The sequence below is a fragment of the Canis aureus genome, chromosome X (genome assembly GCF_053574225.1).
Source record: "Canis aureus isolate CA01 chromosome X, VMU_Caureus_v.1.0, whole genome shotgun sequence".
NCBI lineage: Eukaryota > Metazoa > Chordata > Mammalia > Carnivora > Canidae > Canis > Canis aureus.
The window spans coordinates 68,855,588-68,874,585 of NC_135649.1; the positions used below are offsets into that span (position 1 = coordinate 68,855,588).

An 18,998-nucleotide genomic window follows, 5' to 3' on the forward strand; every position below is an offset into this window, starting at 1 on the left:
GCACTAATTTCCCTATCAACCCCCCCACCCCCGGGTTCCCTTTTTGTTTTGCTCCGAGCAGCAGCCCCCGCCTGACGTCTCTGTTTACCACTCGCCAGAGCAGCCATCTGCGCACGCGCCTGGAGAGCCAGTTGGGAAACCGAGTTTTTCAGCCTGCCACCCTGGTAGGCCCGAGGGACTACATTTCCCGTCCTACTTGGCGGCCTGGCGCCCGAGTAGGGCGGCTGGAGAGCGGCGTGGCAGGATATAGGGAGGTGGAACTTTAATCATTAGAGGTCGTCGCGGACTTTTTCTTTTCTTTAGAGTTGTTTTCCTCCTTTTCCCCCTTTCCCGCCTCCTCCTGGGTGACTCCGGGTCGCCTAGGTGACCATGTTGAGAAGTGCTAGACCTTTCTCTCTTTCGGAGAACCGAGGGCAGGAGGGAAAAACGCGGTCTCTACAAGAAGCAGAAAACCGAGAGGCAATAAGCCAAGAACGGACTAGAAAATAGGCTGTATGCATGTTTGGGAGTTGGGTGAATGGCTTGTGTAACATAAACAAATGCTGGTGATAGTGTCTCCTCTATCCCCCTCAAGCCCCCATTTGCAATTCACGGTGACATTGTGATCGCTGACCAGTTTTCTCCACTGGCTTTTCTGGCGTCCCCTCAAATATTGATATTCTCCAGGTTGCCTTCTTGGGCGGTTTCACTTCTCATTCAACAGGTCCCAAACTGGACGCATTATCTGCTCTTGCACCCACACCCCTCTACTCTGGCTACCCGTATCTCTGAATTTGGTTAACAGTTGTCCTGATCTACCCAGTCTTCCAAGCTAGACTTCCTTTCACCTTTTCATCTCTTTAATTTCTCGCATCCAGATCCCAGTTCCAGACCTTATTTATCACTGGATTAAATTGCGATATCATCTTAATAGGACCTCCTGCCATCAGTCTTTTCCCCCCTGTGGTTTATGTTACCATGCTGCCAACAAAATTACCTTTTTAAATTTATTTTTATTTTTTTCCTTTCTTTTTTTTTAAACAAAACAAAACACAGTTACCCTTCTAAGAAACACTCCTGGTAACAGTAGCTAAAATGTATGGAGCACTTATGTGTGCCCAGCGCTGTGCTGTGCTGATTGCTTTACAAACATTAGCTCCTTTACTCCTCAAATCAAACCTGTAAGGTACGTATCGCTATCAACCCCATTTTATACGTGAAGACACCAATGTTCAGAGATTCAGTGACATGCCCAGAGATTCAGTGACATGCCCAGAGTCACAACTAGGAGGCAGAACTGGGATCATATCACTTATATGTGACCAGAGAGAGAATTTCCCTGCTTAAAACATCCTTTGATTTCCCCTATTGCCTATGTGATAAAGTTCAAACTCTCTAGTAAAGTACACACCTGTCTTCAGGTTAGGGCCACTTCCCACCTCTCCTGCTTCATCTTTCATGGCGCACACTAAGTTCCAATCAGTTGGAGTTTTGTACTATTTCCCAGGAAATGCCACGCTCTTTTCTACCTTTCCCTCTACTTCCTGGGATGTCCTCCCTCTCATCATCCCATCCCCAAGTCTCTTAAACTCCTGAAAACTCCTATTCAGCCTCCCTTGTTCCCCTTAGGTGGAGTTCTCCCTTTTCTGCACTTTGTGCAGGCTTGTGTTGTATTGCGCAAACCATAGTGTATTGTAATGATTTCTTTTTTTTTTTAAAGATTTATTTATTTATTTATGATAGACAGAGAGAGAGAGAGAAGCAGAGACACAGGCAGAGGGAGAAGCAGGCTCCATTCCGGGAGCCTGACGTGGGATTCGATCCCGGGTCTCCAGGATCGCGCCCTGGGCCAAAGGCAGGCGCTAAACCGCTGTGCCACCCAGGGATCCCCGTATTGTAATGATTTCTTTACTTGTGTGTCCCTTCCACTAAGCTGAACTCCTTGAGGAAAGAGGCACAGTTTACATATCTCTGTGACTCTAGCCTGGGGTTGCACTCGAGAAATTCTGGTAGAATGAATGGGATCAGGAATTGAATGACGTTACATTTGTACATTGGACAACTTTTAAATAAATGTGTCATGGGTACTTTCTGTCTGGCCAGGTCTCAATTTTCCTGTTAGACAGCAAACTCCCAGAGGCAGAAACTATAATTTAACTTGTCTGTATAATGCCTAGCATTATGCCATTTGCAGTGTTGCTTGATATGTGTTAATGTGACGACAAGATCTTCTTCCTGTCTGGAAGGATAGCTCTACAACTCGGCATTTTTCAGAGGTGGCAGGATGCTGGGCCTTCAAGGTAGTATTAGTCTGCTCATGGTAGCATAACCATCTTGGTTCTACACATTCCTGCCTCCCTGTCCTCCTAAATGCATGTGTGCTCCATCCGTCATGTAGAAGGTAAATAGAAGACCATGTATGCCTACCCGAGGTCCGGACTAGAGAGATAGGACATAGTTGCTCACAATGTCTGCAAACATTTCCTACATATGCTTCTTCCTCCTGCAGCACAGCCTGGAGTGCATGGTATGTGCTGCGTGAGTGGTGAATCTGATACAGGAGAGAGCCTGGTGAGCACCAGGTCACAAGAAGCTGTCTTCGAACTGAAACAGGTGTGGTGACAGATCATGCGGAGCTTCTGAGAAAGGGAAATGGCAGGGTGGGGCAGGCACCTGTCTTGGCTTGAATTATATCCTACATTGTCTCCCTTGTTCATTTCTTTCAAAAGGTCCACCTCTCCACCAACTCATGTCCATCATCTCCTTAAGTTTCCAATTCAAAGCTCAAAACTTAACGTGCTCTTGGAAACTTTCCCTGACGAGCCCAACCTGACAGGTCACTTATCTGCTTTATGTCTCTTGAACCTCTATGAACACAGTTTGTATTCTTTAATTTTGTGCTTGTAGTTACATAGCTTTTTGTTTTACAACGGCATGTTGTCTCTCCAACTAGATGATAAAACTCCAAAATCAATCAACAAATATTTATTGAGTGTTTATTGTTGAGATGAGCACATATCTTGAAATTCTGGAAAGATGAAAATGACCGTAACCCAGAGGACCAGATGATTTAGGAGGATGAGTTAAAGGATCTGTGGAATGATAAAAACACCGCTACTTTAAAACACATATCTGGAGATGTCAAGGTTATTCACCTTATTACTGTGGGAACGTTAGAATATATGTTAGTCAAGGGATAGGGTTAGCAAGGCAGCCTTGAAAAATAAAAAAGACATTGGTCAGGAAAGAGGACTAACAGGAGGCCCCCCTAAAACCACTTTAGTAACAAATTATGAACAGATATGGAAGGATATGGACGGGGTAGGAGGGCAGGCCTTTTCCCCAATTGCAGCCCCAGAGTTCACAGGCTCAGCTGGCTCCCCATTCCCAACTTGTTTTTTTCCTCTTTGAGTTCTCTTTCACTTCCACCACCCACTTTTTTACCTGGGTGCCACCCCCCCAACCCTGCTGCCAAATTGGCTTTATTAATTTGAATTGGGATAGATATTTCTCCACTCTTTTCTTACCCTCCCCAACTCTGAAAAATCACACACACACACACACACACACACACACACCTAGAGTTTGTATAGGAGTTTTTGCTAGTAACTACAGGGAAAGATGAAAGGGTTAACAGAAATAACAATGAGAAAGTTGGAGGAATCTCAGGAAGCACCACCTCTACTTGTATCTGGTCTTCACAGACATGTATGGAATGTACATAGCTTTAGTAGTCCTCTTCCTAAGTCCTTCTTTATGTGCTCTGTGAAAGATTTCTCATCCTTCTCTTAGAAGCCAGTCCTGTCCTCCTGTCATTGTTTTTAAGAATCTTCTCCATTAACACACCTTTCTTAAGAGCCTACTATTTTCCAGACACAGGCTAGGTGTTTTTATATGAAGTGGACCCCAGACTAAAGTCTTTGAGTTTAGCCCCAAGTAGATTTGAGTTGCTACCACTACTAAGTTCAAGGCAGCTTTCGGTTCTTTCTGGACCCTGAAAGTTAGTCCAATACAGTGAAAAGAGAGCTAGCTGGCATCGGGAGATGTGAGACCTTGTCATAGCACTGTCCCTAACTAGTTGAATCATGAGAATAATTACACTACCATCAAAAAGTAACATTTACTGAGCTTTTATTATGTGTTAGGTACTGTGCTAAGTGCTTTATGTGGATTATCTGATCCAATCCACACAAGAAGCATGCGAGTTAAATGGTATATTTTCCTTTCACCGAGGAAAATGAGACTTGGAGAAGATAAAGGCATCTACTTATCGTCCAGTGTTACTAACTGACAGAGCAGAGGGACAAATCCAGGCATTCTGACTCCAGAGCCTGCACAAGTCAATTTGTCTCTTCTGGCTTTGGTTTCTGCAGTTGTAAATGAGCACATTGTATTAGATGATAGCTAATGTCTGTCCTAACTCTGAAATCCCATACGCTGTGATTTCCAATCTGGGCACAAGACCCCAGATTGCCCTTCTGGCCTTAAGCTTCCCTGGGCTTACGCTTCACACCCATGCAATTCTGTTCTGGCCCCCCACTGAAGGAATAAGGGCCACAAAGCTTCATCTCAGGTTTTGGGCTTACCCGAACTGACTTTCCAGCTTTGTTTTTAACTCTTCCTGCAGGCCTCAATGGTTCTAAGCTTTGAAAGTCCTACTGGTGGGGAACTTGGGTGGATCAGTTGGTTAAGTGGCTGCCTTTGGCTCAGGTCATGATCCCAAGGTTCTGGAGCCTAGTCCCACATGGGGATCCCTGCTCCATGGGGAGCCTGCTTCTCCCTCTGCCTGCCGCTCCTTCTGCTTGTGTTCTTTCTCTGTCAAATAGATAAATAAAATCTTTATAAAAAAAAGTCCTACTGGCATGATATTTACCAGGGTTATCAACCAGATGAGTTTCCAATTTAGGAAAACATGCTCTACTTTTATTTAATTTTTTCCATGCTTATATTTTAAAGTTACATGAAAGGAGCAGGATGTGATACTTTACATGCTATATACTTACAATTTTGTTTAAAACACAATTGAGAAAAAATAGGAAGAAATGCCAAAAAAGTGTTAACAGCAGTTATCTTTTTTCTTTTTGCTTCCTTATATATTTCCAATTTATTATTATTGTGCATAACTTTTAAAATGGGAAAAATGCTTCATATTTTGCCACTTCCTATAAGGGATTTGGGGCACTTTACTGAAAAAAAAAAAGATTTCAAATATCACGAGATTATAGAAATGGAATGTGAGAGGCATATGGAAAGGATGGAGGAGCTAATGTGCAATGACCAACGTTAAGTACATCTTTTGGGGCAACCAGGGGATGGGGGAACATAGTAATTCTTGTTGTCAGAAAGACACATAGCAACTCCTCAAGAGGGACAGAGATTTTCCTGTCACTAAATTCTTTTTTCTCCCAGGTGAATAGACAGGACTACAGCAAACAAAAATTTTGGAAAAAACATTTAGAATCCCATTGCCCTCATACAATTTTTGTCTTTGCCTATCAGCTCTCAGTCTTCATCCACAGACACAAATAATTTTACATGGCTGCAATTAGAGTCTATATACCATAATGTGTTCTTGTTTTTTCAATGAACATGTCATAAACACGCTTTCATATTTAGTCTTCCAGAATTATAATTTTTAACAGCTACATAATGGTTCATTGCTGGCATTAAATTCCATAAGAAATTTCTCATGCGAGATTAACATAAAGGACAATGTCCTCAGTAACAGTTTCATAACACACACAGAAGAGATTTTCATATTACTTGCTTGTAACTACCCTGACTAAAAGCCAAGGGTGTAACATTAAAGCATTTCTGCAGGGGCTGAGCTAATATGGTTCAGGCATGTAACCTTCTGGTGCTTTAACTTGATCTGAGGACACAACTTAAAATGCCACCTAAAGGAGTGGATGGATAGAATGTCCCTGTCCCTTACAATATATTCCATAAATATCTCTTCTCACAGCCAGCCTTTTGACAGGACCTCAGAAGCTGACTACACTTCTCTGGTGAAGGCCAGAAGTGTTGGTATGCTCTGTTGTCAATTGAGGCAGGATCCATATGTTTTGGAGGCCAGATGAACAGGTGGTTGGGTGACAGGGTTTACATTCTAACTTGAAAGTTGAGAAGCCTGCCCAGTGTTGTTGCCTGAATGGATGTTTACCTCACATCACCTTGGAGGTAGGGTGCAGGTGAAGCCAGATTTTTTGGCAGGCAGCAGGTTTTGGATGTGAGTTCCATGCCACAGAGGAGGGATTTTTGATTTGAACAATTTTCAAAGTCTGTAACCAGTCAGGTGGCCTGGGCATAAGGCCTAAGAAGGGAAGTCTCATAAATATTCCAATGGAACCTCTGGTTTTAGGAACCGTAGGGTCCCAGCATGCCTGGCAGTATGAATTTGCTGCAGAATGAGGTTTTATATTAACAAATTGAATTTTGGAGACTGCCACCAAGGACAATTTTTTTTTACATAAATAATGTTGAGCTGTTATTTCTGGCTCTAATTATGTACCAGAGCCAGTTGCCTCTTAAGAGCTACACCTGACATGTGATAATACTATGTCTGCAGCATAAAGGTGTACTTGTTTTGTATTTTAAAATCTTTATTGTCTTAACATTACAGCCACAAGACAAAAAACTTGTTAAAAACAGAAAAATAGGATAAAATAATTACCCAGGATCCTACCATGTCAACACGATTATCATTAGAGTTTTGTGTACTTCCCTTATTTTTTCCATGACCATATTTTTACATATTTATATTTTGCATACAAATTCATGTTCTGTTTTAATAATTGTAATTACACAAGTTATATATGAATATGTTTTCCTTTAAAAATTTAGAACATTACAGGGGTGCCTGGCTGGTTGTCAGTAGAGCATGGGAATCTCGATCTTGGGGTTGTAAGTTTGAGCTCCATATTGCATGTAGAAATTACTTAAAATCTCCAAAAAAATTTTAGAACATTAAGGAAAGAGTTAAAAGTCCCTGTGATCCCTTATTCCATTTACCCTTACCCCTTCCTGAAGTTAACACTGTCATGAGTTTCATATGTATTCTTCCGGATCTTAAAAAAATACATAAGAGTAGGAAAAATGTCATATTGTTTTGTGTGCAGTAAATGGTTATGTTCGGCAACTGGCTTTTTTCACACGACAAAAGTTTTTGAGATTTATTTATTGATACATGTAGCTCATTCCCTTTAACTGTTGTATGATATTCCATTTAATGAATATGCCACATTTATTTAGCCATGCTCTAAAGGAGAATTCTCATCTGTGTGTGTGTGTTTGTGTGTGTGTGAAGAGAGCTAACAAGTTTGCTGAACTGCCTCAACTTCCCTAGTTATTCTGAGCATATCAATGCAAAGCGACAACTTGAACTAAGAAAAAAATAAGTCATTTACATGAAGACACAGAGATACTCCGTCCCCAAGTATCACCATTCTGTGAGCCTAGATTCACAATGCTGTCCAGCATAACTCTCCATGATGATGGAAATGTTCTGTATCTGCACTGTCCAACATGGTAGCTTATTAAATGAAATGTGGCCAGGAAACTGAGGAGCTGAGTTTTAATTTTACTTTAATTTAAACTTGGTCACATGTGGCTAGTGGGGACTGTATTGGATGGTACAAGACTCTTGTATAGGATAATGGAAGCCACAATCTTTTATACTACAAATGACATGATCAGGGGCTCTAAGACAATTGTGTCCAAAGGCCAATGGATGATGCTAAGATCTTGTATTGGTCCTTTTACATGTCCTTCTTTTAAGGGTAAGTCTCCTTGTTCCTAGTTCCCAGATGGGTTAAAAGATGGATTATCAGAAAAGACAAGGTTGCCAGAAAGCCTGTGTTTCTGGGAATGATGATAGTCAACCCAAACTATGTAGAAATTCATTTCTGATCTCAACACCCTCACTTTAATAAGCTAAAATACCCTATCAGTCATCTCACTAGCCCAGTAAAAGCTTCAAAAATGACTGAAGTGTATACAAGATCATTAGAATAGTACAGAAATCTTACAAAAATGGTCTTGGCTATGAGCCAGCATTGTTCAGTTAGTTGAACTGTGTATTGTAAATGGGGTTTAGACCCAGAGAGAACTGATCTACTTTCTTGTTTTTCATAAATGCCTCTGGGATACCCTGAATTCCCATCCAGATCTCCTTTATCACCCAGAAGGTTCCTGACTGTCCCACAGAGCTTGCTAAATCTATAGCTCACATAGATAGGCACGTGGTTATGCAATTTGCTCCCAGAGTAGGCTCCAGAATGTCCAGATCTAGCGTCTAGCTGATCTTCCCTGGCAGCATCAGGCAGATATGACAGCACGTGTGGGCTGAAGAAATACACAGCCCAACCCTGGAAGGAATAGTGGGGGCACAGAGCACAAATACACAAACTTCTTAATAAGCACAATAATAAAATAACATGAAAAATATGCTATCTCTGCCTGTCCTAAAAATCCAGGACTAACTCCTCTTTTTTATATGGATGCCAATGTATGAAAGTATACCTATCCTCTTGTTTTTTCCCTTCCCCCTTCTGTTCCTGTTCTTTTATGTTTACTTTCTCTGATCTCTTTGCTTAGTCTCTTTCTCCTGCCTCTGGCAGCTTCCACTGTTGATCCCCTTTCTGCTTTTCCTGAGGCCAGTCTTATAGCATCCTTCAATAAGGTCATGCACACAGTTAATCTGCAAGTGGTATCAGGCCATTAAGATATAAGTTAAAGAGAAAGAAGGCTTAAACATAGTCCTGTTTTCCTTGTTATTGTGGTCTGGTGTACCTCCCTTTAGACTTTCTTTTAGAAGTTGCTATAGAAGTAATGCATGTTTATTCAAGAAAACTTGTAAAATACAGAGAAAAATATTTGGATGGAACTCATAGTTCCATCACCCAATGAAAAAACTATAGTAATGTTTGCTCTATTTCTTTCCAGTGTTATTTTTCCTTCTATATACATTTTTTAAAGTAAAATCTACCGCCAGTGTGGGGCTTGAACTCGTGACCGCAAGATCAAGAGTTGCATGCTCTATTGAGCCAGGGGCCTCTGTTCTATGTAGATTTTTTTTAAAGAAATTGCATATAATAACACTATATGTATAATTTTGTATTTTGGGTTTCTCCCCCACTTAGCATATAAGGATGTTTTCAAATTATCACACAGGTTGATAAATATACTTTTCAAATCTATATAATATTTTATCAATTGGATGTACCATGGTTTAATCTTTCCATATTGCTAGCCATTTATCTTGAAGTAGTATTAAAATGAGGACTTTCACAAGCATTAATTGCCAAGGATCTGTGTTAAGTGCATTTAGATTGTCCTCAAACAGTAACTGCCCATGTTAATCATGGGCTAATGATAGTTTAATGAAAGCTGCAGTTTTTCAGAGAACAGTATGTTTCCCTGTAAAGTTTGAGAGTATAGTCATAGTGAATCTTATACTAGTGTCAAGACCTTTCTCTCCATGATGACAGCCCCAGGTGGTTAGAAAGAAGAAACTACTTTGGAATCAGATGTTTTCTCTTTTATTCAATAAATACTGATTGAGGGCCTATTACAGAAAAGCAAAATGTTTGCCCTCATGAAGCGTATTGTCTAGTGGAGTTCACAGGCAATTAAACAATCAATTACAGACAGCAGGATAAATACTGAGGTTGGGGAACTACGAGGAGCTATAGGTGTATAAACGAGGGGCATCTAACTTGTACTTGGGAGATCAGGACGGATTCTATGAGGCAAGCTGAATCTAGGGAGGAGACTTGGACAGGGATTGTGTGTTCCAGACACAGGGACCCCCCCCCGAATAAAGGCTTGCAAGCATGAGAGAGACTCTCTTTTACCTAAAGATGTCTTTATTTTGCCTTTATTCTTGAAGAATATTTTTACTGAACATAGAATTCTGGTTGAAAGTGATTTTCCCCCCAAGAAATTGACAGATGTTTTCTACTGTCTTCTAGCATCCATTATTTCTGAGGAGCAGTCCGTTGCTACTGGAATTGTTATAATGATTATGTCCATTGCTATTGGAACCATTATAATGATTATGTACCTTTTTCTCTCTTTCACTGCTTTCAAGATTTCTCTTGATCTTTGGTCACCAGCAGCTTGATTAGGTTACACATAGGTGCAGTTTTCTTCATATTCATCCTGTTTGGGCTTTGTTGAGCTTGAGCCTGTAAGTGTGTGTGTGTGTGTGTGTGTGTGTGTGTGTGTGTATTTGTTTGTTTTTCCAAATTTGGGAAGTGTTAAACCATGATTTCTTCTAATAATGTTTCTGAACCCATTCTCTCTTTCCTCTTCTTCAGGGACTCTAATTATACACATTTGAGACCTTTTATATTGTCCTGCAGGTCTGCAAGCCTCCGTGCACTTTTCTCAATCCTCTTTCATCTTCAAGTCAGATGCTTTTTATTACTATATCTTCAAGTTCACTAACTCCTTCCTCTGTTATCTAACTCAGCTTTTAAGTCCATCTAGTTATTTTTTTTATTTCAGATATTGTGTTTTTAAGTAATAGAATTTCCATTTAGTTCTTTTTTATATTTTCTATTTTTCCACTCAGGTTTCCTATCTTTTCCTTCATCACTGGGATATTTTTCTCTCTTCATCATGCATCATCATTTCAGGGTTAGCTTCCATTAATTGTCTTTCCCCTAAGAATGGGTCACATTTTCCTGCTTCTTTATATATTGAGTAATTTTGTAGGGTTTCCAAGACTTAGTGAATGTTATGTTGTAAAGACTCTGATTCTGTTATATTCCTCTGAAGAGTGTGGCTGTATTTGTTTCAGCAGGCAATTAGCTTGGTTAGATTCTAACTGAAAATTCTGCCTGCCTGTCATGGGTAGCCACTCAAATCTGTTATGTTTGTTTTAGTTGTAGATGGAAGTAGCTTCGAGCCTGTCCTATCTATGCATGCATGGTTCAGGATAAGTCTTGGGAAGAATTCATCCAGATAATTTAGGTTTCCCTTTCTCAGGATATCTTCCTGAAATACACCCTCACTTCCTAGAAATTGTGGTTGCCCCAGGCCCAGTCTTTTGGTTCTCAAGGCTAGAAAGATGAGGGTTTCCTAATGTAGTTTTAGTGGTATGGCTGGTGACTGCTGTCTGCCCTTAGGCTAAAGCCATAAAAATGGAAATCTTGTCCAATGCTGTTCCCTTGTTCCAACCTCCTTCCAATAACTGCCTGCTTTTGTTCACTGCCTGGAACTTTCAGGGATGTGTGTGTGTGTATGTTTAATTCAGAGTTTATAGTTGCTATCTGTTGAGAGTTTACTCCATCAAACTAAGAATGGAATCTGTGAGAGATACTTAGATAAGCTTACTTCATATTTTGGGAGGAAAATCATAGCCCTCAACTTCTCTCTTTTTCACCTTAACATTTCTCTAAACTATCACTCATCTTCTCTTCTTCAGAGAAAAAAGGGGTAACTTGTTTGCTTTTTCCCTTTTTCCTATCATCTCCTGTTTTTGGCAGGAACTACAATTCATCCATCTATTCAGGTTTTTTAAAAAGATTTTATTTATTTATTCATGAGAGACACAGAAAGAGAGACAGAGACACAGGCAGAGGGAGAAGCAGGCTCCATGCAGGGAGCCCGACGTAGGACTCGATTCCGGGTGTCCAGGATCATGCTCTGGACTGAAGGCGGCGCTAAACTGCTGAGCCACCGGGGCTACCCTCTATTCAGTTATTCAACAAATATGCATTAAGCCAGGCATTGTGCCAGGCATTATGGGGAACAAAAGTAAAAATAGAACCTACTTCACTAAGACTGTTTTCTTTAGGGTTATCATGGGTCTGCCTTCTTAATTACCAGATTAAATGTATCTCAGTCTTATCCTCTCCAACTTCATTGCTCCATCCTCCATTGACTCTGGTGACCAGCCTTTCTTTACAACTCCCTTCTTTGGGGAGCCCTGGGTGGCGCAGCGGTTTGGCGCCTGCCTTTGGCCCAGGGCGTGATCCTGGAGACCCGGATCGAATCCCACATCGGGCTCCTGGTGCATGGAGCCTGCTTCTCCCTCTGCCTATGTCTCTGCCTCTCTCTCTCTCTCTCTCTGTGACTATCATAAATAAATTAAAAAAACATATGTCTTTAAAAAAAAAAAAAAACAACTCCCTTCTTTGTCTTCCAGTTCTTCCACCTCATTGATTTCTTCTCTCATTTTCTAGGTAGAGGAATTCTCAAAGACTTTGTCCTTGGTGCCTTTCTTCTCTTGTCCTTGGCAGTCTTACTCAATCTTAGTGTTTCAACTGCAATACACAAGCATGCCAAGACTCCTAAATCTCTATCTTCAGCCCTGACCTCTCTCCTGAGATCAAGACTTGAATTTCAGCTATTTGTCTCCACCTGGTTGCCTAACAATCATATTAAACTGCACGTAGTCAAAAATACAACTCATTATACAGCCCCCGAAACTACTCTTCCTCCTGTTTTTCCTATATACATTAATTCCTGATATTGGAAGCATATAATTAAATGAGAGTTGGATCAGGGCTGGATGGGAAGTTTGATCATAGGGAGAGCTCTAATATCTCTTCCAATTCTATGATTCTATTATGTTCCCAGCACAGTGCTATATATTTCCTTTGAAGAGCTTACAATTGAATTGGGGGAGACAACAAGTGAGTGATCACTAGTCCTGACTTCAAATGCAGCAGGAATTCAGAGAAGGGAGATAGTATGCATTGAGCTAATAAGAGAAGACTAATCTAAATTCTTCAAAGGTAGAAGCTGCGTTCCTTTATTTCATTTCTATCCCCACAGTACCATTCTCTAGACACTGTAGAAACTCCATGAAGACTTCTTGAGTGATTTTGTAATCACTGCTAATGTTTACTGAGTACACATTAAGTGCATAGTTCTTCACTAAATGGTGCATGGGTTAACCAAGATTTGATACAGACTGAGATTTTTCAATCATTCTGTCAAACAACAAATATTTACCATGTCTATTATTTGCAACATACTGTATTAGGTATTATGGGAGATGCAAGATGCAAGAGAAATAGAAGTTTTAGTCTCTTCTGTTAGGGAGTTTACAGTATGGTTGGTAAGATGAGACAAAAATACACAAAAGGCTAATTAAGAATGGGAGTCAGAGCCAAATGAACATTACTGACAATAAGTCTGTAAAGTTTTTAAAATTTACTGTAGACTGGACAAGTATGGAGGCTTTATGGAGGAGGTGGGACCTGCATTTGGCTTTGAATGATGGGCAGGAATTAAACAGGCTTGAAATTCTCATAGTTATTAAGAAAACAATTTAACACAAAAGGTTTCAGGCTAAAGACGAAACAGATGAAGAACGACATCTAGGCAGGAGTAAGCAGCTTACACCAGAATGTTATTGGGCAGTTGTTAGTGACATTCTACCCCTTCCCACCATATGTACTTCTTTGCTTTCTCTCCTTTTTCCTCTTCTAACTTTTTTTCATTATTTCCTTTGTAGTAACATACAGGGTTAAAAGAATCTCCTTTGAGAGTCTGGTTAAAAACCTAGGCCCCCAAACCAGGCTGTCTGGGTTCAAATCCCAGCTTTATCATTTATTAGCTGTGTGATTTGGGGCAAATTGCTTAATTTGTGTATCACCAATAAAATGCGGATATAAAAATAGCACCTATGCCATAGGCTTGTTTTAAGGATTAGTGGAGTTAAAATATCTAAAGTACTTAAGAGTGCCTGGAATTTGGTGAAGTGTTCGATGAATGTTAGCTTTTATTAAGGGAAGAAGGCTGAGTAACTGCAACATGATTATCTTTCCAGGTCTTACTAGATAAATCATTAGGTAATTAACAAACATCTGTAGGGAAGCTGGAGGATGAACCCATGTCAGCTAGAGTTAGGTCTTTGGCGACCCTGCATAAACCTGCATAGATGCTCACATACTTAGGCCACATCACTTTTTCCCAAATTGCCCTCACCCCTAGGTGATCCAGAGATTTTAGTAAAATAAATACCGTTGCCAAATTAAGTAGACAAGCTGGGTATTTAAAGGCCACTTCATCAACATAGGAAGGGAACCGACAACTTTCAGAAAGGATTTAAAGTAGAGACTTAGCCCTAGGGAGGTGCCAGGTGAAATTAGGGTTAAATGAACTTCAGGAAGGGGAGAAGTCAGTAATGGTAGTAGGCAGCTAGATAGGTGTGTATGGAAAGAAAGCAGGGTTCTACAGCAAGGCAGCTAAACCCTGGATCCATATTCCCTGGAGTAGAGGTTTTACGTCATGAGTGCAGCTCTCTGCTCTCTGGTTTTCCTCATAGCGCTACCTCTTTTACACTCAGATTTTCCCACTACTCCCTCCTTGCAATTCCACACCCTTGCTCCCAAGAACACAAAGCCCCCGAATTATAAGGGCTTTTGATTTTCCATTTCCTCGGGACAGTCTGAATAAAGACTAGAGAGGATTTCTTGTCAGTACAATTGCATAACACCAAGTTGGAGATTGTGCAATCCCCTTTTGGAAAAATTTATGAGCAGGAAGATGGATAGGTGTTTAAGGTATAGTATTCCTCATGGGCAGGAATGAGATGAACTAATGAGATTCCTTCCAATGTGAGGATCCCAAATCTCTGTCTTTTGCTACCCCGATCCCCCGGACTCCTTTTGACAAAGAATGAGCACGGTCAAAGAAACCAATAGAGAGAAAAATGGGTATTGCTCACATTGAATTTTGAAGTCATCTGTTTGCCAAGAGATTTGACTGGATTTTTTTTTTTGGTGTGATAATTGAGGCACAGGATAACTGTGCCTTGTTCAACATCACTTGGTAAATGTGAAGCTCTGTGCCTCTCACAAAAAGCAAAAAATTGCGTGTGTGTGTGAGTGTGCTTGCGTGCCAGCTGGTAACAGCTGTTATCTGTTATTACTGCAAAGGATTTAATTAGCCCAGTACCTTCTACTCTACTCTCCCCCCATCAAATCTTTCTCTCTTTTTTATTAAAGACTATGTATTTACTTCTCATTATGAATTTAACTTGTACAATTCTCCTAGGGCTATTTGATTTTAAGCCTTACCTGCATATTCAACTTTCTACTTTCTATGAAAGCCCTCTCCCCCAGCTGTTAAACATACTCAAGACTCTTCTCTTTTTAAACAAACCCTTTTTCGACAGCACATTGCCCTCTAGCTACCACATTTCTTTATTGGGCCAGCTTCTCAAAAGAATAGTCTCTACTAAATGTTTCCACTTCTCCAGCTCTGATCAGATTCTCAGTCCCCTGCCATCTGGATTCTACCTCCTGTGCTCCACTGAAACTGCTCTCATTTAAGCAATTGTCAAATTTAATGGACAGCTCCCAGGCCTTATATTATTTGACTGTTAACACTGTATTAAACACTGTTAACTATGTACTGGCTTGCTCCTTTTGGAAAATTTCTTATCTCTCCCCTTCAGATCAGTATTGTCTCCTGGTTCTCTTTCTACCTCTCAGACTACTTCTTCCCAGTCCCCTTCACAAGCTTCTCTTCTGTGCCTACCCTTTAATGTTTTTCCCAAATGGGAAAATTTTTTTCTGATTAAAAAAAGAATATATGTTCATTATGTAAAAATCATACCCTTTAGAAAATTATAAATAAAAACATAAATTCCAACTGAATCCTCACCACACAGAGGTAACCATTACTGGGATTTTTGATTTATATCCTTCCAGTCTTCAAAAATTATTATACATATCATATCCAGTAATACAAATGGTATCACATTACAATATATTCTACCAGGTTTTTTTTTTTTTTTTTTTTTTTTTTGCTTTTTCGTGGGCATCATTCCATGTCATTGGATATAAAACATCATTTTAAATGGATACAAAAGAGAACCCTGAATTTGGCCATATAGAAAAGACTGTATTTTACGCAGGAAGTGACTGAGATAAAAAGTCTATAAAACCTAGGACCCACTTACTCCTGTGTGAGACTCTCCATATTAAGACCATTTACAAGTTAGAAAAAAATAGCTACAAAAATTCCATTGCATAAAATGAACAACTATTTACTCTTTTTTTTATGATAGGCACACAGTGAGAGAGAGAGAGAGGCAGAGACACAGGCAGAGGGAGAAGCAGGCTCCGTGCACCAGGAGCCCGACGTGGGATTCGATCCCAGGTCTCCAGGATCGCGCCCTGGGCCAAAGGCAGGCGCTAAACCGCTGCGCCACCCAGGGATCCTTATTTACTCTTTTTAAAAAGACTTTATTTATTTATTCATGAAAGACAGAGAGAGAGAGACGGAGCAGACTCCACGCCAGGAGCCTGATGTGGGACTCACACCCTGAGCCAAAGGCAGGCGCTAAACCGCTGAGCCACCCAGGGATCCCCTATTGTTTACTCTTAAAGACAAGCTCCATATACCGGTATCTTTAGGTGACTGATTATTTTCTCAGGATAAATGATTGGACGTGAAATTTTTGAGTCAATAGTTTCAGTAAATAACACTGACAAAAATTTAAATACAAAAGTACCTGAACATAAATGCGATAAAAATGAAAAACAACTCTCCCTGCCGTCCCTGACTCTTGTTCTCAGAGACAACCAGTATTACAAGTTTCTTGAGGTCAAAGGTTTTTTTGAAAATATATACTGCCAATTTGCCTCCCAGAAAAACCGCACAGGTTTATATTCTCATCAACACTGCCTGGTTTCACCAATTTTAAAATCTTCTGTCCTTGACTCTTCACATTTTTCTTTGTCCATTATATGCTAATGACTCCCAAATCTCTCTCTCTAACCTTGATCCCACCCTCAAGCTGCAGACCAGTATTTCCAGCTGCCTGCTGGACATCTCAACCACAGTGTCCTACAGACATCCCAGATTTTTCTAAACTGAACTTCTGGTCTTCCCTCTGAAACTTACTCTTCTTTCTGCAATTTCAATTTTGATTGGTGGTACCACAGCATCCACCCAGTTACCTAGATCAGAAAACTAGGAGTCATTTTCAATTTCTTTCCTTTCTCCTCAAATAGTAATAATAGCTAATAGTTAACTGAACACTTACTGGTCACACATATTTTGTTTCATTTAATTCTCACAAAAGCCCCAGAGGTGGCTTTTAGTCTCATCATTTCTATTTTACAGATGAGGAAAACTGGATAACTTGCTCAAGGCCATACAGCTAGGAAGCAGGGATTTAAACCCAGAGCATCCTAAGTCCATAGTTCACACACCTAAGCCCTAAACTATACTACCACCGTACTTACTCAGACACGAGTTTTACCTATTTTCTCAATATCAGTCCTTTCTTTTTCTTCACTCCCACCATCACCACCTGATTCCAAGTCATATTGTCGATACTCTCATAATTAGTCTCATTCAATTCAAATACACATTCCATGTTGCCTGGAAACAATCCTTCTAACACACAAATACGATTGTGTTTTTTCTTCTGTTGGAAATCCTTCAGTGTAGGGATGCCTGGGTGGTTCAGTCAGTTAAGTCAAGCCTCTGCTTTTGGCTCAGGTCTTGATCCCAGGGTGCCTGCTCAGCAGGAAGTCTGATTGTCCTTGTCCCTCTGCCCCTCCCCCATCATGTGCAGCTCTCTCTTAAAAATAAATAAATAAATAATAAACTCTTTTAAAAAAGCCTTCAATGGATCCCTATCACCTACTTTGTAAAGCCAGAGATCCTTTGCTTCATTCTTAATGACACTGACACTTTATGATCCTGGGGAAGGATCACCCCTGTCCCCAGCCAGCCTACCTCTCTAAGCACTTTCTTTACACAATCTGAATTGGTGACAACTGCCTAAAAATATGCTGTTTCTTATCAGGATGACTTTGCATATGCTATTCCCTCTGCAAGAAGTTGACTTTTCCCATTTCCACTTCTATTTATCCTTTATATCTTTTCAGGTCTGTCAAACTCAGACATTTCTTCCTCCTGAAAGCCTTTCCTAATTCCTTCCATTATTCATGTCCTATGTCCTGCTTTGAATATTCACTTATTTTGTATTTGTCATTAGTTTTATTGACTTGTCTCCCATTCTTTCAATAAAGAATGTTAACTCTTTGAGGGCAGAGACTCCTTTATTCAACTGTAGGTCTTTAGTGTTTAGCATGGTTCCTGGCACATGAGTTGTTGCTTAGTAGGTATCAGTTAAATTGAATTAAATAACTTAACTGTGAAATTATAGGGCCTGGTACTCTGTTGAAAGGGTTTCAGGCATCAGTGACATGGGAAATAGCAGAACAGGCAGTGTAGGGAGGAGAAAGAATGACCTAAAAACACCAGCCTTAATGTGGGGCACTACCCCTTAATGCGGGCCATATGTAAATTAGTGACATAAATATCAATATGTCCATAGATATTTTCTCATTTAGACATGTATTCTATCTCTGCTATGGGCTGCAAGCAGCCTCTGAGCAGTGTCAAGTACGGAGTTCTGCAGTGTAGAGATAGAAGATATGAAATAAATGTCCTCATTTTGCTAAAAAATATAGTATCTTAGTACACTTGGGGTTAGCTTTATGTGGTAACAAGTGGAGGATGAAGATATGCCCCAATTTTCCTGAAAAGTGAGAATGAGCAATCACATTTACCCCATTCTGGCTGCTTCCCTGGCACCATACTGCTGAATGGTCAGTTGCGTGTGGAATGAACTGAAACCTCCAGGGGCACAGGTGGCAGGGCTGCGTTCTAGATTCTTAGTATTATCGTTGGAACCCCACTCTCTGAGAGTACCCTTCTATTTTCGCGCAAAACCCTGACTTATTAAGGTCACGGGGCTTCGGCCTATCACTGCAAGGTCCCGGTTTGCGAGGCAGTGCCCGCTGCCGATAGATATACGGTAGAAGACCATTCTTGGGTTGGGGAGCAGCGATTGGCAGATTCCGCCTGTAGGGCTTCCCAGAATATGGGGCGCTGCGTATCGGAGATGCAGGTTCCGGGGCAGCCACAAACGCCGCCCGGAAGCCTGAATGAGGCCTCCACAGTATGGGACTTACAGCCCTCAACTTGGCTGCTATTCAGGGTGCCGGGCCCGGGGCCAAGGGAACCTGCGCGTG

General features: G+C 40.7%; 1 long non-coding RNA gene across 2 annotated transcripts; it reads right to left on the minus strand.

Moving 5' to 3' along the window:
* Positions 1-2,961: 2,961 nt before the first annotated feature.
* LOC144307888 (uncharacterized) lies at positions 2,962-18,621 on the minus strand. Of its 2 annotated transcripts, none has more exons than XR_013374565.1 (3): positions 18,534-18,621; positions 4,566-4,794; positions 2,962-3,071 (listed from the first exon to the last, which is right to left on the minus strand). It is a non-coding gene; the product is annotated as an uncharacterized LOC144307888 (long non-coding RNA). The 2 variants fall into 2 exon arrangements; XR_013374566.1 differs by lacking the exon at positions 18,534-18,621 and adding an exon at positions 17,213-17,279.
* Between the last annotated feature and the right edge of the window lie 377 nt (positions 18,622-18,998).